The sequence below is a fragment of the Saccopteryx bilineata genome, chromosome 2 (genome assembly GCF_036850765.1).
Source record: "Saccopteryx bilineata isolate mSacBil1 chromosome 2, mSacBil1_pri_phased_curated, whole genome shotgun sequence".
NCBI lineage: Eukaryota > Metazoa > Chordata > Mammalia > Chiroptera > Emballonuridae > Saccopteryx > Saccopteryx bilineata.
The window spans coordinates 259394275-259421991 of record NC_089491.1 but is presented as its reverse complement, the minus strand read 5'-3'; positions in this window follow the sequence as shown (position 1 = coordinate 259421991).

The following is a 27717-nucleotide window of genomic DNA, read 5'->3' as shown; positions in this document are numbered from 1 at the left end:
AGATGTGGCACATATACACTATGGAATACTACTCAGCCATAAGAAATGATGACATCGGATCATTTACAGCAAAATGGTGGGATCTTGATAACATGATACGAAGTGAAATAAGTAAATCAGAAAAAACCAGGAACTGCATTATTCCATACGTAGGTGGGACATAAAAGTGAAACTAAGAGACATTGATAAGAGTGTGGTGGTCACGGGGGGAGGGGGGAAAGGGATAGGGAGAGGGGGAGGGGGAGGGGCACAAAGAAAACTAGATAGAAGGTGACAGAGGACAATCTGACTTTGGGTGATGGGTATGCAACATAATTGAACGACAAGATAACCTGGTCTTGTTATCTTTGAATATATGTATCCTGATTTATTGATGTCGTCCATTAAAAAATATATATTTAATAAAATAAAAAAAAAACAAGTGCCATTTTAATAACCGGTTCACTGAACTCAACAAAAAATTAGGTATTGGTTCTACAGAACCAGTGTGAGCTGGCTGAAGCCTACCACTGCTTTGCACCTATTTTCTTCCTTAGCTTAACTACAATTCCATAAGGCAGGTTCACAGGGTTATTATTCCTTGTACATTATCAATGAGGAAACCAAGACTCAAAAACATTCCAAAGCCTTCCCAAAGTCATGAGCTACTAGGTGCAAGTGGCTAGATTAGAACCCAGAGTTCACTTTCTTATCTGCTTTCCTTCATGGCAGACCAGAGCCCAGCGAGGTAGAGATTGCAAGCCCTGATTAGCCCATGAGGACAGGGACACTGAGGCTCACAGAAGGTCCACAAGTTGGCCATGGGAACAGAACTAGCAAGTGGCAGTGTCTGGCTTAGAACCCAATGTTGTCTGGCTTGCCTTACCCACTCTGCTGCTTCAGTTGTCCTCTTCAGTGGGCATTAAATCCTGACCCTGTTCCCACTCACCAGTGTTACAGTGCCGTGGCTGAAGGCAAACTTGGCATCCACAGAGCCTGTTATGATGCAAAATAAATTTTTCTCTTGACAGCCTTGGCACTTAATAAACACCTGGGAGGCTGTTAGGGCTTCGTGCTGTCCAAAGCACTCTTAATTACTGTCTAATCAAGATCTACTTCACTGTAGTAAAAAAAATAAATAACACGGGCGAAAAGGTGAAATGTTCATGCGCCTAACTTTGGTTCCTTCCTGGTGCACTCCCCCTCAGCCGTCACGTCCCCTGAGTCTCGGTTGGGAAAAGAGGTGAAGAAGTGCTGATAGAGGGAAACTGTCTCTGAAGGAGACATTGCTTTACCCCAGCAACCCCACTTCGTGGACTTGACCTGGAAGTGAGCTGGGATGAGTGTGTGGTGAAGATGGATGTACAAGGAAGCTGACCAGTATATTTGGTCATCATGAAAGACTGGAAACATTTGAAATGCCCACTGAAACAGCAAGGGTTAAATAAACCATGGTGCAGTCATGCAAGGGAATACTATGCAACCATGAAAAAAGAATAACCTGGAGCCATATGGGCTGATATGGAATAATTTACCAAAAAAGCGGGATGCAGAACAATGTACCACCTATGTTTCCATTTGTGTAAAACTAAAAGATTTATTATCATAGTCAATTTTTATTCATAATCTAAGAAGCACTATTTTAGGCAATCACATTCATCACTTCACTTAAACCTTGCAAGAATCCTATGCTGTAGGAACTGTTATCATCCCCAGTTTATAGATGAGAAGACTAAGGCTCAGAAAAGTTCAGTACTAAGTGCTCCAGGGTCATATCTTAAGTGAGTGGTGGAACTAGGCTTCCCATCTAGAAAGTCTGAAAGCCACTGCTAACCATTAAGCTACACTACCTTCCCCAGACACAAACAAGTATAATGACTGACAAGAGATGTCCTTGTCTGTGAAATTGGAGTGAGTGGGAGGTGCAGGCATTCCAGACATTGCCAGGAATCAAGGGGGTCAGGTTGTAACAGCTATATGGAGATAAGAGTCAAAGCCCTGAGCCTTCTAAAGGTAGAATATTGAACCAGAGACCCCTACCTAAAATCAAGACTACCAAAGGGCAATACTTTGAAGGCAAACTAAAATAAGTAAAATATATATATATATATACACACACACACACATACAGGCAAAGGGCAGCAATAAGGAATTTTGTCTGTCTTGGCTTGGACTCTGAGTGAGGAAAAATTCTTCACTTAGGAATTTATGATCATGGAACTACCATTACACCCATTTGAAGTTCAGATTTATACTACCTGCATGGTAAGGAACCTCCAAACTGAGACTAGGGACAATGATGTCATGGCAACCCAGGCAAAAGCAAATGCTAAACCTCCCTGGAAGCTATCGGACACACCCTCAACTGCAGCACCCGGGACTCCCACAAATACGGCCACACCAAAGATGAGCTCACAATCCCAAATTATAAAACACAGGAGAAAGCAAACCGCCACACAAATGCCCGGAAAAACACAGGAGGAGCTGATAGGGTGGTTGCCTTTAAAGACTAGGGATGGAGGGATGGAATGAGACAAGACTGTGGTTTTTACCTTAATGCATATCTAAAGCAGGCTGAATTTCTACTGCTTTCTTCTTCCTGTTTTACAATAAGGGATACTTGAGTTGAAAAGAAAGGAAGGAAGGAAGACAGGATGGAAATGGGGAAGAGGGAGGGAGAAAAGCTAGCTTTTCCTTCCCCAGCTCCCACCTGGAAGACTGTTCATCGTGCCTCCACCCCACCCCCTCCAAATATGGCTTTGGCCACTGGCCCAGGTGATGCTTCCCAGAACAGAGTTGGAAACCTTCCCACTTGCCCAGGGTGTTTTTATATGTAGTGATGAGCCACTTTATAAAAAACTCATGGCCCTAAATTGCATCCAACAAAATGGAGGACATTACGTAATTCCTCTGCTTGCATCTACCCATCACTCCTATTTCTACTTTAATATTCTTCCAGCCCCGCCACCTTTCTCTGTCCCCAACCCCGCCTCTGTCCAGAAGCCACCTCAGGCCTTGCTCAGACCACACAGTTCTGGCTCTTTGCTGACCCCACACCAGAGGAATCTTCCCAAAATGCAAATCAGATTATTCCCCTGCTTGAAAGCTTCCAACAGTTTTCCTCTCGCTCAGAATAAATTCCAAGTTTCTGGGTGACCTTATCCCTGTTGGCCGGTCCAATTTCATTACCCACTGTGTCCCTGCTGACCCCATTCCCCACCTCTGCTCACCCTGCTTCATGTACACTGGCCTCTTGTCAGCCTGTGGACACATCCGCTCAGGCCCACGCACAGAGGCACATCCCACTGCCCGATCACTTTTCCCCGCACAGGAAAACTCAGTCAGTCTTCAGGTTCAGCCGACATGTCCTTGCCCTCAGGAAGTCTCCCTGTACCCACCTAGAGCAGGTGTTGTGGATACTATAGTGGATAGATAATGGCCTCCAAAGATGTCCATGTCCTAATCCCAGAACTGTGAACAGTGTACTTACCTGTGAATATGTGACCTTACCTTGCAATAGGGACTTTGCAAATGAGATTAAGTTAAGGATCTTGAGATGGGGAGATTATCCTGGATTATCTGGATGGGTCCAATGTTATTTCAAGGATCCTTATAAGAGGGAGGCAAAAGGGTCAAAGTGACCAAAGGCAATATGATGACAGATGGAGGATGAGACCACGAGCCAAAGAATGCGGATGGCTGAAAGCTCGGAAGGCGCCTCTGTCTGGGGTCTGTGTCTGATCGTTGGCTGTCATTCAGGGTCCATCCTTCTCATTGGACAGAGATGTCCTCCAGGGCAAGAACTGTGTCTTACACCTTCGTAGTCTGCCAGCACCCAGTACCAGTGGTCCTTTGGTGCCACGTGCCTTAAACTCTTGAGCCTCAGTTTCCTTAACTGAAGAATGAGATCATCACACCAACCACCTAACCTTGTGGGGAAGAGGAAGCAAGTAAGATACAGGAAACTCTACACGGGAGGTGCCCAGGGCAGGAGAAGCGAATGGCTGCCCCTCATATTAGCCTGGGAAGCCAGAGCGGTGATAATCCCCACCTGGAGAGGGTGAGAATGACACCTGTGGGCATCACTCCCCTGCTGGGGGCAAAAAAAAGGTACCAAGTAGAAGTGCAGACCATGCATGAGTTGTTCACGCCTCCAAGCCACCTCCCTCTCCTGTCCTGCCCCTGACCCTGCAGAGTGGTCTCTGCCAGGTTACCACTTCTGACCTCATACAACACCAGTCAAGAGACCAAAAGGAGAATTGTCCCCAGGCCAGGGGCCAGCTGTCCCCACAGAAGTCACGAGGCTCGGCACAGATGAAAGCTGAGCCCAGGAGTAGCTGAGACTCCTGCCTCCTGCCCTCGCCCCAGCCAAGATGAGACTGAACAGGGCAAGGTGCCCCAGCCTGCGCCGGGAGCTCCCAGACACCACCCAGAATCTCTGCACCAGCCGGATGAGGTGCAACCCTTCAGCATCCCCGTTCGATAGATGGGGAAACTGAGGCTGAATGTTGAGTGATGTGCCCAAGGTTTCACAGCTAATAAGTGGGGAACCAGGATTCAAACCCATGTCTGTAGGATATTCTGATCCTCCCAGCTTCTTAACCTAGGTCAGTGTTTGGTGTCAGTGTTTTTAGCCTAGGGACACCTGACCCCACACCCACATTCAGGCTGTTTGCAATCAAGGGGACTTTGAGAAACAGCAAATAAGGACATGGGTTTCCACTCAAGGCCACTGGGTGTCGTCTCCCCCAAAGGTCCAATGGCTCCTCTTCTTGGGAATCCAGTTGAGCCAGCCCCATAACTCCTGACCTGGACAGAGGGGATTTTGCCAGAAGGCTGAGCCCCAGTTGGCCCCGCTGCTGCCTTGGGAGGGCCAGGACAAGGCCCAAATCCACCTTCCCATCAAATGACCTGCATTTATTGAGCGCCTAGTGTGGTCACTGTCCAAGGAGTGTCTATTTGTCACTTCCTGACACATACCTTTATGTCCACAGGCTCTCCCTCATCCTCCCAGCAAACATCCATGAGCCCCTTCTGTCTTCAGGGAGAGAGCAAGGCACATGTGGACACAACCCCTACTCTGTTACTATAGTGGGAACAATACACAGGCAAGCAAGCCAATCACTAACTAAAGATTGCACGAGGCAAGGGAGAAATGAACTGAGCACTGTGTAGAGAGTGGGGGGAGGGCTGCCTGGAGGAGGAGGTCTTTGAGCTGAGAAGTTAGAGATGAGAAGAAGCCAGCATATGAAGGGCTGGGGGAAGAGTGTGGATCAGGGGAATGGAGCAGGAGAAGCATTTGACCAGCACCTGCTGGAGAGGTGGCTCCATCAAGGTCATTCTTGTTGTCTGCCTGACCTTCCACCGTTTGACCACACCATCCTGCAGCAGCTGGTCTCACACTGCAGAGCCCTTTACAGTTTACAAGGCAGACCTCTACTCGGGATTTTCTTGGTTCCTCACATCCACCCTGAGGCGCACAGATGAGGAGACTGAGGCTGAGAGAGGGGAATGCCATCCAAGATCACACAGCCTGTCCTAACTCAGACTCCTGCCTGTCTCCAGCTGCCTCTCCACCTTCCCCAGAAGGCAGTGGCTAGCAGACCCCTGCCCACACCCCTTCCCAGGCCCACCAGCCTCTAGGGAGGGGAGGCAGCCCTGCACCAACCCGTATATAACCTGCTCCATGTGCCTTCCCTGCGTTAATAAATGGGGAACCAAGGGGTCATAAATCCTGGGGCTGCCAATGGCCCTGGGACCAGCTCTTTCTCTGGCCACGCACTAGTACTTTTTACAACCCATTAATTAGTCCCTCTAATAAAGTTTGACAAAATGATAACTTGCCCATGAAAAGTGTTGTAATAAATACATTTTCCCTAACTTTCAACCATTCGAGCATGGCCGCCTCATAAACCCTCCGCCATGGTTCACTGCCTTATTGTCTCTCTATATTTCTCCATCTCCATGGAAGTTCAAGGCCTGGGGCCTTGTGGATTCAGGACAGACCTGGGCCTAACTCTCATGGCTATCCCCCTGGAGGTACCTGAAGGGGATAGTCATGGCGGTCCCTCCCCTGCTCACAGGTTTGCAGCGGCTCCCACCACCCGAGACAGCGGTTCCCAAACTCCAGTCCCATCTTCCGAGTCCTGCCTCACCCACGTGGCACCTGAAGGGTCCTGCCTCACCCACGTGGCACCTGAAGGAACAGGGTCAGCATGTTATGTTTGCTTCTAATTGATTTACTTACATAAATTTAATTTGAAAGGAAGCTTTATATCATCATTACCCAAAACTGGAAAAGGGATATAATAAACCCTGAAAAAAGGAAATAAAAATATAAGGGAAAAAAATAAAAATAAAAAGAGGTTGTCACTAAATCCCAGACAGCAGGACTCCTGTTTGCCCGAAGCCCTGAACCTGAGGCCTGCCTCCTCCCTCTCTTTGCCATAGAGAGAGGCCAGCAGGGCCAGAGTGAAGACTGTCTCCTCCGGGCAGGGGGGGTTGAAAGAGGACTTCAAGAACCATGTCTTTCTTGGAGAGTCTCTGGGGGTGAACGCCACACCCCTGCACACCGCCCAAGAGGCTCCCATTCAGCAGCTGGGGTGGCACCTGGGTCGGCCTCAGGTGGGGGCTGGTGGCCCCACCTGGAAGCCCAGGTGCGCGGCCAGCCCACTGCGTTTCAGATCAGTAACATGAGACAGGGCTCTTCACGTTTCACAGACAGTGGAGAGAACAGCCATTGTCTGTATGACAGAACGAGAAGCCCATGGAGCGGTACGTGGGAAGCAGGCTGGAATCGGATCAAGTTCAGTCTCACCCCCAGGATCCTTTGCGCCTCTCCCTCTCCCTGTGTAGGGAGGTTTAGAAGTGCGCCTAAGCCTGAGCTCAGATCGGCACAGACCCTGACCTGCCAGGATTCCCAGACTCCAGGCCCAGGATCTCTTAGAGCCCCCATGCTGCCCCCACACCATCCTGGCTGTGAGACCGGGTCACCTCCTCATGCTCTGCCTCAGGGCTCCTGGCATCTCTCACTCATGTCACCTAAAGGGGTAATCTGGACGCAGGGTTATTATTCTCCTGCTGTCCAACACCTGGCTCTGCACAGAGGAGGGGCCCAGTCAGTTGCCTGAATGAGTGACTGAGTGAGAATAGGGACATCTGATGGCTCATTTTCCCCATTTCACAGATGAGCAAAGCAAGGCCCAAGAGGAGAAATGAGGAGTCCAAGTCCCCAGGGAGTCTGGAACAGAGATAAAACACTGGGATGCTTACCCCATCCCGACCCAGTGCTCCTTCTTCTGCAGCCGCACAAACCACCAGGGACGTTTTGGCTCTAATTGCTGGCCACATCTGAGGACCCAGCCCTCTTGAGCCCACCTGGACAGGCAGGGGCTTCCTACTTCTGTGCCAACCTCAGGAACTTACAATCTACCAAACCAACACTGTTCATCATTAAGCCACAATTGCTGACTCAAGCTGCCCGGCCCCAGGTCCAGGCCCCTGCCCCTCATAATAACGGCCTTGAACCCCATGGGCCATCCTGACAGCAGGTACCCTGCCCATGCCTGCTCTATGTGCCTCAGGAGGCACTGCCCATTCATACAACTGAGCTTCTCAATAATCTACAAGGATGGGATGATGTGACCATTTAACAGATAGATAAACTAAAGCTCCAAGATATGAGGGCACTGGGCTCAGCCCTAAACACCGCGAGTCCCCACTGCGGAACGGTATTCATCAGGGTTGACCCCTTCCAAAGCTATTACATGTGAGCAGTAACTTGTCTGCCATCCAGTGCCTAAAATCCCACCATTAGTCTCGCCTATTTGGGATACAGCAATGTATTGCCTGAAGACCTCTTTGAAGTAGCAGCAAGAGAGTCTAGTACAAAACTAGCATGGTTTCCCACGGTGAGGGGGATGTGCCCTGAGAAATACTTTTAGGAGGACTCATGGACTCAGCTTTAAGAATGATCTAGGAGGATGACGTCAGAGTAATGGCGGGGTAGGAAGCGATACCGATAAATCTCCCCCAAAACTCAACAAGATCTTCAACCAGAAACAGAAAAACCTATACTTGGAGCTTCCAGATGCTTCGCAATACACCCAAAGGTATGATTGAGTGAAAAATTGGCTAAATATATAACCAAACCCCGAAGGAAATAGGGAGTAAGAAATGCTCCGCCTTCCTCACTAACCTAAACAGGGCGGCTTTCTCTGGTAACTGTGAATATAGAAACTGAGGCAGGCAAAGGGGGTGAATACATCCAGGCCGCCGCGGCACAAACGGCCGAACCAGGCTGTGGCACACAGATCCAAGCCGAGGAAAATCTGATCCTGTGGCAACCCGGGCAATACAAGCTAACACTCGCGCCAAACCCAAACAAAGAAAGACAAGCGGAGCGGCCATTTTACCCGGTCTCCTGGTCGGTGCGCAGTTAGTGGGCGAGAATTTCTTCCTAGGCCCCGAGAGTGGGTGCCCGTGTTGCCCCACGGAGAGGCAGGGTCAGAGGCCTTTCTGTGGGCTGAGGACAGAGTCTCTGGGCAGCCCCAGCGCCATGGGAAAGCCACGCACGGGAGGGAGTGAGAACTAATTCCAACGGTGGAGATTTTCCGTGCTGGAGGGTGTTTCACTCAGAGGGAACTGCGGCCGGCCTCATATCCTGGTTTGCGCGCGCAGATAAGGAGTGAGCAATTCCTCCGAGTGCCTCGGCAGTGCGCGCCCGTGTTATCGCAGAGAGGGGCAGAGTCAGGGGCCTTTGTGTGGGCCAAAGCAGAATCTCGAGCCGCCCCAGCGCCTTGCAAAAGCCGCGCACAGGGACGGAGCAAGACTCAATTCCAACGCTGCAACTTTTCCCTGCGGTTGGGGGTTTCACTCAGAGCGTGAGACTGCTGGCTGGATATCCTGGTCGCAGACAGTGAGAGTTTCCTCCAAGCGCCCCCCAGAAGTGGGCGCCCACTTGTGTTACCGGACAGAGTGGCAGAGCCAGTGGTCTTTGAGTGGGCGGAAAGCCCGCCTGATTATGCTAGCAGCTCTGACTGACTGAGCCTTACCCAGAGCCCTGTGCTGAGTGGAAATAGAGTGGGGAGTTGCCAGCTCTTTGAGCCTCTTACTATCCAGGCAGAGGCAGCAGCAACCCCATAGCTGGATTATCAGGCTACTAATTGAGGAAGGAAAGACTAGGAGAAAGGCTCCAGGAATACGGACTCTCTCACTGTCGGAGCCTATAAATGCTAATGAGCCTCGACTCCCAACGAGACTAAAGCACAATACATAACATTGCCATAGAGACTTATCAACTGCAAACCTCTACCTGAGCGTGCCAAAGGGGCAGAACCCGGGGTACAGAGTCACCGACCAGGAAGAGGGAGAGAAAAGAAAAAGCAAGAAGATAACCTCTCAAAATCAAGAATAATCTGCAGACTTTATAAACTATCACATTTTATTATATTTGTCCGTTTGTTTCTCTTATCTTCATTCTTGATACTTTTTTTTCCTCCTCCAATTTGGCCGATTAACTCTCTACCGGTCTTACTCTCTCCTCTCCTTGAACTACACTACCCATAAGTGTTACATCTCCCATTATCTTTTCTCTTCTCTTCCTTTCTCTCTATGAGGGTTGCACTCCAAAACCTTTAACTCTCTCTCTCTCCTTTCTTTTTTCTTCTTTTAGTGGTTCCCTCTTTATTTTCTCTCTCTCTCTTTCTTTTCTCCCTCTATATTAGTTTCTTCCTTTCTCCTTTACATCTCCTCTCATTCAAACCTCAATAACAAACAAATTATCTTATCTGGGACTCAAACCTATGTTTGTGGCATTTTGGGGGGTTTTTACTTCACCTTTTTAACTCACTAGCAGTGCTCCCATCCCTGGCTCTCCATATTATCTAGTTCTTGTTCCACTAAATACAACAGTAAGTTTTTAATTTGTCCCCCCATTTTTCCATTTTCCTCTTATTCCTCTCATCATAACTCTTAGACAACCAACACCTAAAAGCAAATCATTTTATTCTTGACCCAAATTTTTTCCTTATTTGCTTTTTGTGGGTCCATATGCTCTTTTTTTTTTCTTTTTTCTTTTTTTTTTTTTTCCTTTTTTTTTTTTTTCTTTTTTTCTTTTTTGCCCCTTTATTACTTTTCCCCAATTCAGGCCCTCCATCACAGGCATTGTTTGTTATAACTCACAGTCCACCACAAGATTTTCTCAAGAAAGAGGGGAGAGGAGAGGAGAGGAAAAAAGGAGGGGGGAAATAATTTCCTTTTTTTTAAAATTTTTATTTTATTTTATTTTTCTTTATTTCATTATTAATTTTTTTAAAAAAACAACTTTTTTCGATTTTTTATTTTTTTTTATTTTTTTTAACTTTTTATTCTTTATTAAATCTCATTAATACTATCAACAAAACCACCCTCAGATGCCATTAAGGAAGAGAAAATCGAATATCATGGATACAAAAGAAAGAGAGGTAACACAGCTAGATGAGGAAAAATCTATGGAGAAAAAATTTAATATATTGGAAACCTTGGAGCTAAATGACAGAGAATTCAAGATAGAAATCCCAAAAATCCTCCGAGATATACAAGAAAACACAGAAAGGCAATATAGGGAGCTCAGAAAACAACTCAATGAACACAAAGAATATATGTCCAAGGAAATTGAAACTATAAAAACAAATCAAACAGAGATGAAAAACTCAATTCACGAGCTGAAAAACGAAGTAACAAGCTTAGCTAATAGAACAGGTCAGATAGAAGAGAGGATTAGTGAAATAGAAGACAAGCAACTTGAGGCACAACAGAGAGAAGAAGAAAGAGACTCAAAAATTAAAAAAAATGAGATAGCCCTACAAAAATTATCTGACTCCATCAAAAAGAATAACATAAGAATAATAGGTATATCAGAGGGAGAAGAGAGAGAAAATGGAATGGAGAACATACTCAAACAAATAATAGATGAGAACTTCCCAAGCCTGTGGAAAGAACTAAAGCCTCAAGTTCAAGAAGCAAACAGAACTCCAAGTTTTCTTAACCCCAACAAACCTACTCCAAGGCATATCATAATGAAATTGACACAAACCAACAGCAAAGAAAAAATTCTCAAGGCAGCCAGGGAAAAGAAGAATACAACATATAAAGGAAGGCCCATTAGATTATCATCAGATTTCTCAGCAGAAACTCTACAAGCTAGAAGAGAGTGGACCCCAATATTTAAAGTCCTGAAAGAGAGGAACTTTCAGCCACGAATACTATACCCATCAAAGCTATCCTTCAAATACGAAGGAGAAATAAAAACATTCACAGATACAGAAAAGATGAGGGAATTTATCATCAGAAAACCCCCACTCCAGGAATTACTAAAGGGGGTTCTCCAATCAGATACAAAGAACAAAAAAAACAGAGCCACAAGTAAAAGCTCCAAGAAGAACACAATAAAACCAAATTTAAACTGTGACAACAACAAAAAGAAAGAGGGGGAGAAGATGGAGATTAACAGTAGCAAAGGACGATGGAGTGCAAAAGTACTCACAAAATAGTTCGCTACAATGAACAGGGTAGGGACCCTTTTCATTACTCAAAGGTAACCACCATTGAAAAAACCACCACAGAAGCACATAAGATAAAAAAGATAGCAACAGAGGAAAGATGTATGGAATACAACCAAATAAAAACAAAAGATAGAAAAACGAAAGAGAAAGATCAAACAAGACACAAAACTAACAGAAAGCAAGATATAAAATGGCAATAGGGAACTCACAAGTATCAATAATTACACTAAATGTAAACGGATTAAACTCACCAATAAAAAGGCACAGAGTAGCAGAATGGATTAAAAAAGAAAATCCAACTGTATGCTGCATACAGGAAACTCATCTAAGTAACAAGGATAAAAACAAATTCAAAGTGAAAGGCTGGAAAACAATACTCCAAGCAAATAACATCCAAAAAGAAGCAGGTGTAGCAATACTCATATCGGATAATGCTGACTACAAGACAGGAAAAGTACTCAGAGACAAAAATAGCCATTTCATAATGGCTAAGGGGACACTGAATCAAGAAGACATAACAATTCTTAATATATATGCACCAAACCAAGGAGCACCAAAATATATAAGACAGCTACTTATTGATCTTAAAACAAAAACTGACAAAAATACAATCATACTTGGAGACCTCAATACACCACTGACGGCTCTAGATCGGTCATCCAAACAGAGAATCAACAAAGACATAGTGGCCTTAAACAAAACACTAGAGCACCTGGATATGATAGACATCTACAGGACATTTCATCCCAAAGTGACTAAGTATACATTTTTCTCCAGTGTACATGGATCATTCTCAAGAATTGACCATATGGTGGGCCACAAAAACAACATCAGCAAATTCAGAAAAATTGAAGTTGTACCAAGCATATTTTCTGATCATAAAGCCTTGAAACTAGAATTCAACTGCAAAAAAGAGGAAAAAAATCCCACAAAAATGTGGAAACTAAACAACATACTTTTAAAAAATGAATGGGTCAAAGAAGAAATAAGTGCAGAGATCAAAAGATATGTACAGAGTAATGAAAATGACAATACGACATATCAGAATCTATGGGATGCAGCAAAAGCAGTGATAAGAGGGAAGTTCATATCACTTCAGGCATATATGAACAAACAAGAGAGAGCCCAAGTGAACCACTTAACTTCCCACCTTAAGGAACTAGAAAAAGAAGAACAAAGACAACCCAAAACCAGCCGAAGAAAGGAAATAATAAAAATCAGAGCAGAAATAAATGAATTAGAGAACAGAAAAACTATAGAAAAAATTAATAGAACAAGGAGCTGGTTCTTTGAAAAGATCAACAAAATTGACAAACCCTTGGCAAGACTTACCAAGGAAAAAAGAGAAAGAACTCATATAAACAAAATCCAAAATGAAAGAGGAGAAATCACCACGGACACTGTAGATATACAAAGAATTATTGTAAAATACTATGAAAAACTTTATGCCACTAAATTCAACAACCTAGAAGAAAAGGATAAATTCCTAGAAAAATACAACCTTTCTAGACTGAGTCAAGAAGAAGCAGAAAGCCTAAACAGACCTATCAGTAGAGAAGAAATAGAAAAAACCATTAAAAACCTCCCCAAAAATAAAAGTCCAGGCCCTGACGGCTATACCAGAGAATTTTATCAAACATTCAAAGAAGACTTGGTTCCTATTCTACTCAAAGTCTTCCAAAAAATTGAAGAAGAAGCAATACTTCCAAACACATTTTATGAGGCCAACATAACCCTCATACCAAAACCAGGCAAGGATGGCACAAAAAAAGAAAACTACAGACCAATATCTCTAATGAATACAGATGCTAAAATACTAAACAAAATACTAGCAAATCGAATACAACAACATATTAAAAAAATAATACATCATGATCAAGTGGGATTCATCCCAGAATCTCAAGGATGGTTCAACATACGTAAAACGGTTAACGTAATGCACCATATCAACAAAACAAAGAACAAAAACCACATGATCTTATCAATAGACGCAGAAAAGGCTTTCGATAAAATACAACACAATTTTATGTTTAAGACTCTCAACAAAATGGGTATAGAAGGAAAATATCTCAACATGATAAAGGCCATATATGATAAACCATCAGCTAACATCATATTAAATGGCACTAAACTGAAGGCTTTCCCCCTTAAATCAGGAACAAGACAGGGTTGTCCACTCTCTCCACTCTTATTTAATGTGGTACTAGAGGTTCTAGCCAGAGCAATCAGACAAGACAAAGAAATAAAAGGCATCCATATCGGAAAAGAAGAAGTAAAGGTATCACTTTTTGCAGATGATATGATCCTATACATCGAAAACCCCAAAGAATCCACAAAAAGACTACTAGAAACAATAAGCCAATACAGTAAGGTCGCAGGATACAAAATTAACATACAGAAGTCAATAGCCTTTCTATATGCCAACAATGAAACAACTGAGAAGGAACTCAAAAGAATAATCCCCTTCACGATTGCAACAAAAAAAATAAAATACTTAGGAATAAACATAACAAAGAATGTAAAGGACTTATATAATGAAAACTATAAACCATTGTTAAGGGAAATTGAAAAAGATATAATGAGATGGAAGAATATACCTTGTTCTTGGCTAGGAAGAATAAATATAATCAAGATGGCTATATTACCCAAAGCAATATACAAATTTAATGCAATTCCCATCAAACTTCCAATGACGTTTTTTAAAGAAATAGAGCAAAAAATCATCAGATTTATATGGAACTATAAAAAAAACCCGAATAGCCAAAGCAATCCTAAAGAAAAAGAATGAAGCTGGGGGCATAACAATACCTGACTTCAAACTCTATTATAGGGCCACGACAATCAAAACAGCATGGTATTGGCAGAAAAATAGACACTCAGACCAATGGAACAGAATAGAAAGTCCAGAAATAAAACCACATATATATAGTCAAATAATTTTTGATAAAGGGGCCAACAACACACAATGGAGAAAAGAAAGCCTCTTCAATAAATGGTGCTGGGAAAACTGGAAAGCCACATGCAAAAGAATGAAACTGGACTACAGTCTCTCTCCCTGTACAAAAATTAACTCAGAATGGATCAAAGATCTAAACATAAGACCTGAAACAATTAAGTACATAGAAGAAGACATAGGTACTCAACTCATGGACCTGGGTTTTAAAGAGCATTTTATGAATTTGACTCCAATGGCAAGAGAAGTGAAGGCAAAAATTAATGAATGGGACTACATCAGACTAAGAAGTTTTTGCTCAGCAAGAGAAACTGATAACAAAATAAACAGAAAGCCAACTAAATGGGAAATGATATTTTCAAAGAGCAGCTCAGATAAGGGCCTAATATCTAAAATATACAAAGAACTCATAAAACTCAACAACAAACAAACAAACAATCCAATAAAAAAATGGGAAGAGGATATGAATAGACACTTCTCCCAGGAAGAAATACAAATGGCCAACAGATATATGAAAAGATGCTCATCTTCTTTAGCTATTAGAGAAATGCAAATCAAAACGGCAATGAGATACCACCTCACACCTGTTCGATTAGCTGTTATTAGCAAGTCAGGTAATAGCAAATGTTGGAGAGGCTGTGGAGAAAAAGGAACCCTCATCCACTGTTGGTGGGAATGTAAAGTAGTACAACCATTATGGAAGAAAGTATGGTGGTTCCTCAAAAAACTGAAAATAGAACTACCTTATGACCCAGCAATCCCTCTACTGGGTATATATCCCCAAAACTCAGAAACATTGATACGTAAAGACACATGCAGCCCCATGTTTATTGCAGCATTGTTCACAGTGGCCAGGACATGGAAACAACCAAAAAGCCCATCAATAGATGACTGGATAAAGAAGATGTGGCACATATACACTATGGAATACTACTCAGCCATAAGAAATGATGACATCGGAACGTTTACAGCAAAATGGTGGAATCTTGATAACATGATACGAAGCGAAATAAGTAAATCAGAAAAAAACAGGAACTGTATTATTCCATACGTAGGTGGGACATAATACTGAAACTAAGAGACATTGACAAGAGTGTGGTGGTTACGGGGGGGAGGGGGGAATGGGAGAGGGATAGGGGGTGGGGAGGGGCACAAAGAAAACAAGATAGAAGGTGACAGAGGACAATCTGACTTTGGGTGGTGGGTATGCAACATAATTGAACAACAAGATAACCTGGACTTGTTATCTTTGAATATATGTATCCTGATTTATTGATGTCACCCCATTAAAAAAATAAAATTATAAAAAAAAAAAAAAAGAATGATCTAATGAAAGTATTGTTTTCTTTCTGATCACTTTGCTGATCACTGACTAGAAAGAAGTCTCGGTTTGACGTAGATGTGCCTGATGCCTCCCCTTTGGCAATCTCCCTTTCTAACAGGCTCCGAGCAGCACCTGCCTGGACTTTCACACTACCACTCTGCCCTGTTTTCACTGCATTTGGGTTTAAGGCAAGTGAAACACACTTTCCATTTACTATAGCAGTATAAAATATCCTCTTCAAATATACTCCTTTAACTCGAAAGAATGAGTTGAAATAAAGAAAAGCTTTGAATAAATGTGAGTGTTGGTGGAAGTGAAATTGGGAAACTTGCAAAGTGGAACGAGAATGGTAGATGTGGGGAAGGCCCCGGCTGAGAGCCTCTCTTGAGGCACATGGGGGTTACCAGCTCTGTGGCCATTTGCAACAACCCCTCACTTCACAATTTGCAAAAGCTTTTTCCAAGCTTTTCTCAGGTAATGCATCCTCAGTTAATGCAACCTTGCCAACGGCCATGTCCTGTAAGCATCCCAGCTGCTGGTCACAGGCTGTAATTGGCATCTTACAGGCATCATGGAACTGTGCCCTATGTGTGTCCTTAAAGGAGGACATGACACAAAGCCCATCTATCAGAAGAGGAAACCAAGGTTCAGAGAGGCTGCGGGACTTGCCCAAAGTCGTATAGCAGGGTATGCGTTTCCTATGACTGTTATAACCAACTACCACTAACTTGGTGACTTTAAACAACAGAAACTCACTCTCTCATGGGTCCAGAAGCCAGAAGTCTAGAAGCAAGGTGTCGGCAGGGACAAAGGCTCTGTGAGAGACTGTTTCTTGTCTCTTAGCTTCCAGTGGCTCCAGGCGTTCTGTGACTTGTGGCGGCATCACTCCAATCTCTGCTTCTGTCTTCACGGGGTCTCCCTCTATGTCATCTCTCCTTCTAAGGACACTTGTCATTGGATTGAGCATCCACCCTATTCCAAATTGATCCCATCTTGAGGTTCTTCACTTTATTTTAATTGCAAAGACTTTTTTCCAAATAATCACGTTCACAGGTTTTGGAACATCTTTTGTGGGAACCACCATTCGACCCACCTCGGGTAGGACCAGGACTGATGCTGAGAACACAGCCTTCTGGTTCTCTCGACTCCACATGCACGCGCACACCGGAGCTCACCTCTCCTGCCCATGCCCTCACAGGTTGCCGGGCCCACTGCCCTCACCCCCAGGCACAGTAAGCACAGGGGCAGTGGGACCCAGCTCGCAGGGCTACCCTGGTCCTGCACAGGCCCATGCTCCTGTTTAATTAAAATAAAAGACTGAACTCTGCTCGATGATACCAGCATCAACCCACCCACCTGCCTGGGGACCCATCTCTTTGAGGAAATTTATGGCCATAATTTAGCAGGTGAATTATGGCTGCTGGCACCTAGCTGTGAGAATTGCTCAGACACATTAAATCCACCCGCTGCTGCCCCTCGATGCCAGAGCCACCGTCACAGAGCCTGTAAAACTGAGGTGGCAGAGAATGGGGGCTCCCATGAGAGCCGAAGAGCCCCCCAGGACTGCCACAGCCTCCAGAGCTGGGAACAGAGTTCTTAGTTTTCATCCCAGGGCTGGCTGGCTGGCTCAACTGCTCATCCTGGGAGCCAGCAGCCCGGTGACACCAAGTGTGATACGAGGAGCACCAGCACCTAGGTGACAGTTAGAAATTCAGAACCCCAGGTCCCCACACTAAAAGCACACCCACGGGTTAACAGCACCTTGGCCCAGGATGTCATGTTTGAGAAGCGTTGGCAGAAATGACAGGTCAGAGCAGAACCCATGCGAGCCCATCACACCCGGGAATCCAGACCTCCCCATGCCCCCACCCAGCCTACACACACATTCACAGCCCCTCACACTCTCAGCCATACACACGTGCACCCTCCCATCCCCACAGAGACACACCATGCTCTGCTCCCCACCTGGGGGCACACCCACCCCATCCCCCATTTCACACCAGCACAGAAACACGCACTCTAGGCTGCCCACACACACTCATACACGTACCTGGGCACACCTGTGCCCCAGTCCAAATGCATACTAGATGGAGGAATTTCAGGAAGCTGAGAAAGACAGTTTGGGGCTCTTCTCATGCATGCGTTCATTCAGCAATGTTTACTGGGTTAGCCCACAACCCAGTACGAGATTCGTATCTGGTGCCGTGTGTGGAAATGAAAGTGGAGATGGGGAAGGAGGAGTCCTTGGTCTCAGCTCTGGGTCACAATGTGGTCTGATTGAAGCACTAACAGAGGAACGTGCACAATGACCCAGTTGGGGGTGGGGGGCAGTCCACTTGGCCAGTGGGAGAAGGCAGACCAAGGAAACTTCCTAGAAAAAGATACTTGCTTGGAGCTCAAGAAATTAGTAGGAATCTCCTTGGCAGAGAAAGTGAGGAAGGGCATTCCTGGAAAGGGAATAGCAGGAGTAAAGCCTGGAGGCATAAATCGATGGCTCAAGGTAGGCAAAGGTGTAGAGTGTATGGTGGGCCCCAACGGCATCAAGGGTCCAATGGGCGTCAAGGCTCCTAAATACAACTGGAACACTCCCATGCTCTGCCAGGACCCCAGCCAGGCCATGCTCACCTCTCCCCAGGACCCCAGAGGCAGCTTCCCTGCCGAACTTTTTGTTAGACTCCAGTCTCACTCCCTCCAGACCCACTTCATCTCCCTCGCAACCACAGTAATCTTTGTAATATGCAAATCTGATCGTACCTTTTGCATAAGCCCTGCCTTGGCTCCCTAGTGCCCTCACACACTAAAGACCAAACTTCCGGACTCTCAAGTTCTGGTCTGCTCTTGTATCCAGCTGCATCTCTAATACCATTTTTACTTTCCCCAGAGCATTCCCGCTACCTCATACCTCCTTACCTTTGTAGGTACTGTTCCTTCCGCTGGAGAGGCCCCTTTCCAAATCCTTTCTCCATCTTTCAAACTCCTATTCATCCTGCTAAACCCATTCTGCCAAAGGTCTCCTCATTCAGGTGCCTCCCTGATCTTTCAGTCTGAGGGTGCGTGGGAAGGGAGCAATAATTAAGCGTTGAGGCAAGGTGTTTAGTGGCTTCTCGGCAATTCGAGCTCTAGGACAAGATGGGGCAGGAATAAGAAAGGACTCTAAGATTCACACAAATGCACAAGGCAACTCCAAAACTTCTTGGGTTTTTTATTTCTTCTTTTTTTTTAATTTAGAGTATTGTATGTGAGAGGTTAAGAAGCTCAAAACATTTTCAGTGATAACCTTTCTTAGTGCCGTTAAGACCTGAACTTTGGAAGAGTTAGAACCAAGAAGACTCTATTTCGCAAAGAGGGTAAACACACAAAACCCATTGCCCTGAGGCCTTGCCTAGATTGAGGACAGAGGTAAATAATAGTAACAGCAATAATGATAACAATAAGCAACAGGCTCCTTAAAAGGGTGATGTGGACAAGGGCTTCTATCCCAAGAGAGGCTGCAGAAATCGACATAAACCAAACCACCAAGGCAAGATGCCACGAACTGTATTGGGATATGGGAAGATTCCAAAGGTTGCTGGAGGGGGCTGTGGCAATCCAGGAAGACTTCCTGGAGGAGAACAATCTCTCCTCCTGCTGCTTTGATGAGCTCAACTCCCTCCCAGGACAACGGACAGAACTTCTGTCTGCCAGACAAGGACCTGGGACTGGGTTTGCCAGGTCCCACTCTGAATAAATCACCCTCCACAGCTATTTTCAGTCTCCCGTGTGCAATCCTATGTGAGGACACACTCAAAAGTGACGTTTCAAATTAGGTTGTTTGGAATTCCTACCTAGTGCAATTAACAGATTCCAAACACTGTTAATTATGTTTCCCATGGTCAGTGTACACAGAGGCTGATCGATCCACCCAGAGCTGCCAATTATGGAGTCACTTCCCCATCAAGGCTCCAGGGGGTGGCAAAGGGAGGTGATTGAGCTTTGAGCGCTAGAGGTGGGAGATGGGGGTTGGCTCTGGGGACTTCCCACTGAACAAGACAAAGCACAGATCCACCTGCCAGACCTCAGGATATAGCAACAGCAGGCTCAAAACATTCAGAGCTGAACACTCAGACCCAGAGAGCAGGCCCATGGATGCCATGATCTTGGCCTGGCAAGTTCATAGCTATCAACCATTCAGTTCCTGGAACAGCCACAGGGAGAAGGGGTGTAGGGAGATCCAGAGACATTCAGGTGCTGGGCCCCTCTCCGTGAGGCCAAGAGTGGGGACTGGGGTTTGAGAGCTGAGGGAAAGCCCCAATCAGCAAAGGTAGCCAGGTTGTGAGTGCACTTAAAGAACACCTGTGCTCAGGGTAGGGTGGTGAGTAACACATGGGCCCTGCCTTCACTCGATGTTGAGCATAAGAGAAAAGACACACAGGCAACTCCAACCCAGAGTGAAGAGGGGTGGGAAGAAGGCGTCTAGGGGAGCCAGGGTGAAGGGAGGGGCTGGCCTGGCTGGACGTGGGCAGGAACAGAGAAGGTTTCTTTAGGGTTGTCTGTAGATTGAGTTGAGTTGAGCCTTAATGGATGAGGAGAAATTTTGCATGTGGGTGGGTAGAGGGAAGCTCCAGGCAGAAGGAGCAAAGAATTGAAAAGAATTGAAGTGCCCCAGAGAAAAGGGAGGAGGGTAGGAAGGCTCCACGTGCAGCAGTGACCTGAACAGACCACACTAAAGAGTTCAGGCTTTGGATTGGGGCACTGGGGGCTATGGGAGGGCTTTAAGCAAGGGAATGGCTTAATTAGATTTGAGTTTAAGAAAAATCTGTCTAGCCAGGAGTCAGGAGAAAGGAGAAATCCTAGAGGCTGTTAGGGGCACTCACACACGTGCATAACACTGGGTCCGGGACTGGTGTGAGAGATTTCAGAACCAGCAGCCTTTGGAATTAGATCAGAGGCAAGGAGACCCAGGGAAAGAATCTCGAGTTCAAGCCTTGATTCCTGTGGCCAGGCTGTAGTTTGCTCCTCTGAAAACAGGGCTTAATACTACGTACAATCAAGAGCCATGTAACGACATTCTGGTCAATGATGAACCACGTATACAACAGGCTCCTAGAATTATAGCTAAAAAATTTCAACCACGTAGTAGCATTTCAGCCATCATGACATCGTAGTGCAATGTACTGCTTACGTGTTTGTGGTGACACTGGTGTAAACAAACCTACTGCACGGCCAGTCGTATAAACATACAGCACCTCCAATTATGTACGGTACATAATGCTTGATAGCAACAATAAATGCCTGTGTTACTGGTTTATGTATTTACTATACTATGCTTTTTATCATTTTAGAATGTACTCTTTCTACTTATGAAAAAAGTTTGCTGTAAAACTGTATGCCATGTTACACCACCAGAAGCCTCATAACCTCTCATGTTTACCGTGTCTAATTGCATCATTTTCTTTTAAGCTCGATTTAGTCTTGAGTTGTTTTATAAATTTACTGTAGCCTAAGTGTGCAGTGTTTATAAAGTCTAGAGCAGTGTGCAGCAATGCCCTAGCCAGTGGTTGGCAAAGTGCGGCTCGCGAGCCACATGCGGCTCTTTGGCCCCTTGAGTTTGGCTCTTCCACAAAATACCACGTGTGGGCGCTACCTCTATAAGGAATGTACCTACCCATATAGTTTAAGTTTAAAAAATTTGGCTCTCAAAAGAAATTTCAACCGTTGTACTGTTGATATTTGGCTCTGTTGACTAATGAGTTTGCTGACCACTGCCCTAGGCCTTCACATTCATTGACCACTCACCCAGAGCAACTCCCGATCCTACAAGCTCCATTCATGGTAGATGCCCAATACAGGTGCGCTGTATTTTATCTCTTATCTGTATTGTCACTGTACCTTTTCTATGTTTAGCTATGTTGAGATACACAGATACCATTGTGTTATAATTGTCTACTGTATTTGATATAATTACATGTTATGCAGGCTTGTAGCCTAGAAGCAATAGGCTATCCCATACAGCCTCCGCGTGTCATAGGCTAAACCATCTAGGTCTGTGTAAGCGCACTCACTCTAGGATGGTCACACAGTGACAGAATTAACTACGACACATTTCTCAGCATGTCTCCCCATAATTACGTGGCTTTTGACTGTACCTGCCCAGCCAAACTCAAGAGGGTCAGCATGTGGAGCAGATGAGGTGATGGCTGGGACAGTGCCTTGACAAGTAGAAAGCAGAGGTCAGCAAAAATTTCTCCGTGAAAGGCCAGCCAGTACATGCGTTAGGCCTGGGGGGACCATAAGGTCTCTCTGTCACTGGTCACACAAAAGCAGCCACAGACAACGCATAAATGAATGGGCATGGCTATGCTCCAATCAGATTTTGTTTATTGGCCCATGGGATGTGATTTGCCAACACTTGCTTTAAAGTGATATGTGGACGCCATGGCTTTCTATTATCTCTCTTAACACATCCCCTCTTTCTTAGCGCTTTCTACTTAAAAAAAGGTCTTCCCACTTTATCTTCATAGCCCAGAGGAGAAGAAGGTACTTACCTCTGGACACTGAATTTATAGATGAGAAGACTTGCACTTAGTGGGTGTATTCTTAACTACGTATTGGGTGAATGAATGGGACTTGTAGATCCAATCCATGGGTAGCGTTCATGTAATAAGTTGCCAATCCCATGTCCATGGCAGACATCACTAATCAATTCCAGCATGCTTTTCAATGGAGTTTGATTTGGCTTCTCTATTCTCATTGGAGGCAGCCACCTCCAATCAATACTGACACATAAGAAGAAATGGGATTTAGTTCATCCTATCTATTTTGTAGATGAGCAAAAGAAGGTCTCGTGAGGAAAATAGGTGGACCAGCTGGTGCCTGCTGCACCCAGCCCTGCAGAAGCTCCAGAGAAGCCCTTGTCCAGCTGGGCAGGCAGGGGGTGCCAGGGAGGAGCACAGCTGGGAGGCTGGCATGGGCTCATGGCAGCGCTTTCCTGCCCATCCTCGCCGTGCTCACCACACTGGCAACGTCCCTTCTGTTCTCGCCCGCCTGCTCCCCACAGCTGCTCTTTTGAAAGCCCTGCATGGGAAGCTGTTGATGCGTCTCTCTGTTCCCTTTTCAGACCATTGTCCTCTCATTGGCGCCAGCCGTGTTCTTCTCTTGGCTGCTTAATTAACAGTATTATTAATGCTGAGAGGAAAGAGTCACCCAGATCCTTTCTCATAGCAACTCACGCTTGGGAGTACAAGCGCAGGCAGACAGGAAGCAGGGGCTGGTGCCAGGAGGTGCCCCCCCTCGCCTCCGGGCCCTTCACTTGCCAATGCTCAGCTGGACCACTTGGCCCCATCTTCCAGAGCAGCCATCGAGGGCCTGCGAGGGAAGAGTCAGAAAGGAGACGCTTGCAGAAAATCCGTCTAGAGGTACCCACACCCAATTGGTAAACCCTGCTCTGAGCAAGGGTACAAATTAAGTCTTGAGGGAGAGACATTAAATCCCTAACCAGAGAGTGGGCTCAGAACCCAACAGTCGTGTCCTTACCATCTCCACTAAGAGAAAAAGCAGAAGTAGATGGACAGCATGCCCAAGAGCTGTGTGACCTTGAGCCGACCCAGCACCGTCTCCATGCTCAATTTCTTCTGTGCAAAAAGTGTTTCCAATGCTCATGGTCTTGGGCTAAGCCCCCTCTGTGACTTATCTTACCTAAAATGTGTTCCAGTACTCTACTGCTACATAACAGATCACCCCAAAATGTAATAATGCCTTAAAGCAATAACAATCATTTAGTTTGCTTATGATTCTGTCATTTTTTTTTTTTTGAGACTTAGCAAGGACAGCTGACCTCTGTTCCACACGGCATCAGCGAAGCAAGTCAACCGTGGAGTGAAGGTTCAACTTCCAAAATAGTTCCCACACAGAGCTGGCAGGCTGGTCCTGGTGCTGGGTGGGGAACTCATCTGGGGATGTTCAGAGGGGGTCTCCATTCCTCTCCACTGGCTGCTCTGGCTTTCTTGCTGCATGGTGGCCAGGTTTCCAGTGTGGGCATCCCCAAAAGAACCAGGCATAAGTGCACGGCATATTTTATGACCTAGCCTGGGAAGTCATAGCCTCACCTCCACTGTGTCCTCTGATTAATGCAATCACCAATACCCACCCAGGTTCAAGAGGAGGGCGCTTAGACTCCACCTCTTGATGTGGGAGAGGTGAGGTTCTAGAAGGGAGTACAGGGTGGGAAATATTGCTGTCACCATCTTTGGAAGATACAAGTTGTCACATTCTTCAAAACAAGGTAAGTATGCTTAGTATTCCCATGTTAAAGATTAGAAAAATAAGAGGGGTTCAGGACAGTTAAGTAATTTTCCCAAAGCCACACAGCTAAGTGGCTAAACTTTGAGAACATGCAGTCAAGCTTCAAAACTGAGGATTTTCAAACAGTTTTTTCTAGCTGAAAAACATTTTTTTTTCTCATAAAATCTTCCTGGGAAGAGAGAGGGAAGAAGCAGAGGAGGGCTGTGATCACACTTGGTTTGCAGAAGGAGCACTCAGGCGAGGAATGGACAGTGGATTGAGGGGGAGAGTGTAGAACTGGAGGGGGTTCAGTCACCCTGGGCTGGAGAGGACAGCACCATCAGTTGGTGAGGAAAGAGCACCTAGGACTCCAAGTTAGGAGATGGAGTGGATGGTCAGTTCTGGCTGGGGCCACTGTCCTTGTCGCCAGGAAACTCCCAATAAGGCAACTCCTGGGGACAGAGGAACGTGAGAGGTGAGGAAGAGTGCATGACTCATCGGAACCCCGCTCAGGCTGCAGCTTGGCTGCTCTGACGTCAGCCGAGGCCTCTCCCAGCCCTGTCTTCCTGAACGTCACTTCCCAGGATGCCTATAGGTGCTCCTTATGCGGCAGCTTTGACATGAACACATTTTAACTATAAAAAGAGGAGCTTAAAAATAGCCACCTTGTCACGAGGTATAGGGAAGAGAGACACCGCCTCTTCACCCACAGCAGTGAGGCGAAAGTCACCGACAGTTCCCAGGGCTGTGCCCATCGACGTCGCCCCCTCCTCGCCACCCTGAGCCCAGTTGCAGAAAGTTCTTGGAGGTTTGCTGGTGCCCGTGCTGGGGAGGCTTTCTGCCGCTTTAGGAAGATCATCTCTGTGATCAGTGACATCTACCAGCTCTGTTCTCTCTCCTGCTGGCCTCAAGGTGGCCAAGAAAAAAGTGACTGTACCCTGCATGGGGTCAGCTGGTGACTTGGGGGTCCTGCAGGGACCTTGGCCTCATAGCCTGGCTCTGGGCACGGGTACACCTGGACTTAAATCTTCTCCCTCTCTCTGCCTTGCTGGGTGATCTTAAGAGAGTGATTTGACCTCTCTGGAACTCAGTTTCCACATCTGTAAAATGGGGCCAATTACACAGGCAGACCAGAAAGACATTAGGAAGGCTGGAGGCACCTGGAAGGCTGAAGCTGGAGTCCCCTGTGTCCACCATGAAGGTCTAGCAAGTGCCTGCTTCCCATCAAGACACTTAGCAGAGAGCATGGCCCATGGAAACAGCCTGTGAGCGCCTTCAAGCTGCTTGATTAATGTTCCATTTAGTGCAATAAACAATACAATTACTCAACTCCTGCAAACTCCACTTTGAGTGGGGTGGGCAGGTGGCATAGGCAGGCAAGGACAGCCCCTCCGAGTCAGCCCTGCTATTAATTACAGGCACTTAAGCATAGCGCTAGAAACCTAGGTCACACCTTCGCAGCTGCTGAAAGGGTGGGAATGGGGGGTAGGCAAAAATGGAGTCTCTTGGTCCCTGGTGATGGCATCTAGCAAAGTAGGCATGCCAGAGATGGTTCAAGGAGAACACTCTCCCTTCCCACCCACTCTCCATGTTGCTGCCTGTTCTCTGTGTCACAATGAACGTGTGTGACAAAATGATATAACCTCAATGGCATCCGATGCCAAGCATTATTGCTCCCACACCCAGAGTGGCTGGTCAGGTGGCTCTGCTCACCTTGGCTGGGTTCATGGTCATGTCCAGGGCTCAGCTGGTTGTTGGCTGATCTTCAGCTGGGCCTTGTCAACTTGGTTCCATTCCACAGGCTCCCGTCCTCCAGCAGGCTGGCCCAAGCTTATTCTCATAGCAGCCAGGCAGGGGTCCGAGAAAGAGTAGAACCTGTAAACCTGCTTTGAAGCCCAGCTTGGACCTGACATAGTGCCATTTCCACCACATTCTGTTGTCTAACACAAACACATGGCCAAGCCCGGCTGCAGAGGATGGGAAATAGACTCTACTTCTCCACGGAACAAGCTATAAAGCTACATTGTAAAAATGAAGAGCTAGGGGAAGAGGCAGGGGGAGGGAATGAGGTCTTCCTCAAAGAGGCTAACACCACCAACCCTGCAATACAGAACGTATGGGCACCAGTTTGGGACTAGCACAGCATCCTGGCTCTCCCATTTTCTAGCCAAGTAGCATCTGGTAAATCATCAACCTCTCTGAGCCTCTCTTTCCTCCTCTGAAAAATGGGAATAGAAATGGTTTCTAGCTCACAGGGGCCATCATGAGAACTAAAAGAAGTGTATTGAAAGTGATTGCCACATAGTAGGTGCTCAATAAATCTTCGTTCACCATTATCAACAGCAGCCTCACAGACCAGTAACAAAGGTTGAAACCTTGACCTTAGTTTGAATTCTTCCTCTGCCATTGACCATCTGTGTGACTCACACATACACCTCCATTTCCCTATCTGCAAAGTAGAGATATTAATAAATACTACCTCCAAGGGCACCATGGGAGACAATAAAATCATTCCTACAAGGGGCGTGCTTAGCTCAGTGGCTGGCGCAGCACAGAGTTCTCAGGAAAAGGCATTGATTGTGTTTATTAATGCCTATAAATAGGAATATTAATACCCATCTCAGAGAGCAGATCTGAGGAGCAATGAAGGTAATGAACCGTGGAGGCGCCTTGAAAGCCAGAAAAGGCCAGCATTTATCAACACTGTTTTAGTTGTATGAGACAGAAACACAACTCATTAACTTAAGCCAAACAGGAGATGCTCTTAGCTCTTGTCACCAAAAATTCTGTGAGGAAGACATGTGGGAGGCAGACCTGCAGGATGCCAGCCTCCCCTGGACATTTCCTTTACCTTTGTCTGCTTCTCTCTTTACCAGCCACATTCCTTCTCTCAGATCAGCCTCTCCACAGGGACACAGTTATAGACAGTTCAGGGCTCTTATGGGAAAGGAGCTGCCCTCATGTCTAGCCAAAGGGCAGAAATCCCAGGGAAGGGCTCTGATTGGCCCAATGAGGGTCACATGCCCATCTTTAGACCAATTACTGCAGTCAGAGGGTGGGATATTATGATTGGCACCCTCTATCAAAAGCACTATGTTGAGAAAAGGAAGAACAAATTCCTGTAAGGAAAGGGAAGGCAGATAAAACCAAAAAGTCTGCTTTGGCTCTGCTCAGTGTTCTCCAGGTCTGCTTGTCCCATGAGACAGACAGAGGCACTTAGGTCTAAGCAATGTCAAGAGACTTCACCCAGGTCACACAGCAGGAAAACAAAACACCACTCCCGACACTATGTCATACTGTGTCTCCTGGAGGGAAGAACTTCTCCTGCCCCAGGCAGCCCTGCTCAGCACTTCGCCCAACCTGGCCGAATTCCCTTGCCTCTTGGTTCCTGTCCATGTGTCCCTGCCATGCTCACAGGATGAGCTGTGGCATTCAGTTACTCACTTCTGAACCAGTTGCCACAGCCCAGAGCTGCCGGTCTGTTCTGCTGAGTCTTGGAGTTGTCAAACATCTCGGAAGCAATCGCCCACATCTTTTAGGTCTGGCCAAGGCAGCCTGCCTTTGTTTTGCTGGATATTCCAAAAGAAATTGGATCCATATGGGCCAAATTCCTCCAACGCTCATCTCACATGAGCCAGGGTTTGGCACAAGAAGGCTGA